This window comes from Nannospalax galili, unplaced genomic scaffold (assembly GCF_000622305.1).
Source record: "Nannospalax galili isolate Female #2095 unplaced genomic scaffold, S.galili_v1.0 scaffold424, whole genome shotgun sequence".
Classification (NCBI taxonomy): Eukaryota; Metazoa; Chordata; class Mammalia; order Rodentia; family Spalacidae; genus Nannospalax; species Nannospalax galili.
In genome coordinates this window covers 1,012,125-1,013,267 of record NW_008352334.1, presented here as the reverse complement: position 1 = coordinate 1,013,267, position 1,143 = coordinate 1,012,125, and the positions used below count along the sequence as shown (strand labels likewise).

The window sequence follows — 1,143 nt, the reverse complement described above, 5'->3', positions numbered from 1 at the left end:
GGGGGGAGGGGGTCCAGAGCAAGTAGGCTAGTAAGACTAGCCAATCAGTGAGCTCTGGGTTTGACTGAGAGACCCTGCTTCAATGAATAAAGTGAAATAAAGGATGGTTCTTAACATCAACCTTGGGCTTCCAGGTGCATGCATATCCCCACACATGCAAGAACATGCATACATATATGCATAACACACACAGGAAAACATGGAGAGGAAAAAAAGTCTCAACTTCCCACCTATCCCCTGGCTTTCAACTGCCCTAGACAGAGACCACCTCACATGGACATGCGGTGAATTTAAAACATGGTTTCTAGTTCATGGTAGGCACTTTTCCCACCGAGAGGTGAGTATGTGTCTCCTACCCCGAATCAGAGCAGATTTGTAACTATGGTTTACAAATAGTAAATCCACGTGACTTCCAAGGCTCATCATGTGACTTCCATGTTGCCAGGCAGAACACTTATACTGGAGTTATGGGGCAAGAGCGCCACCCACAAGACTGTACCAGGCAGGCCATGTGTGGTCTTTGGTCAGCAGGTGCTGCAGAGCCTAACTGCCCAGCCATCCCTGCCAGGCACAAGCCATCCTGGAAGTGGGTCCTTTGGCCCCTGCTGTTCCAATTCCTAGAAACCACAGTAACAGTCTTGTAGTTACCCTAGCCTGGGCCCAGATGCTGTGGAGTACACAAGCTGTGCCCTTTCTGAGTCCCTGACCTGCAGCATAATTAAATCATAGGTGTTACATGAGTTTGGGGTGATTCATCATGTGGTGATAGATAACTAGAAAGAACATTCTAGTGAGGTGGAAACACTTTCTGGAAAACTTCTCTTTCCTACTCTCCACGCAGACAAAATAGTGCTGGTTTATTGGGGTGGGCAAGGAGCCACATGGCTCCTCTCAGATGGGCCAGTGCTGGGCTGTCTCAGCAGCTGCAGAGGGTACATACTCATCACCTGGGTCAGCCAGCCCACCAGCTCTCTCACCGTTAGCCAGTGATGGGCAGGGAGGGATAGGCACTCCCTGAGGGTGTGTCTTTTCCTCATCATTAGCCTTCTAGCGTCTTGCCTCCCTGCCTCTAGCTTAGTCCTCTCCCTGTCCACCCAGGGGCAAATACAGCTGGCTTTCCTGCCCAAATCAAATGACTACAGG

General features: G+C 50.0%; 1 protein-coding gene across 1 annotated transcript in view; it reads right to left on the bottom strand.

Annotated features, from left to right (window-relative positions):
• The window catches only part of LOC115067026, a 51,563-nt gene that overhangs the window by 2,363 nt on the left and 48,057 nt on the right, over positions 1-1,143 (bottom strand). The gene's annotated exons all lie outside the window — the stretch shown is intronic.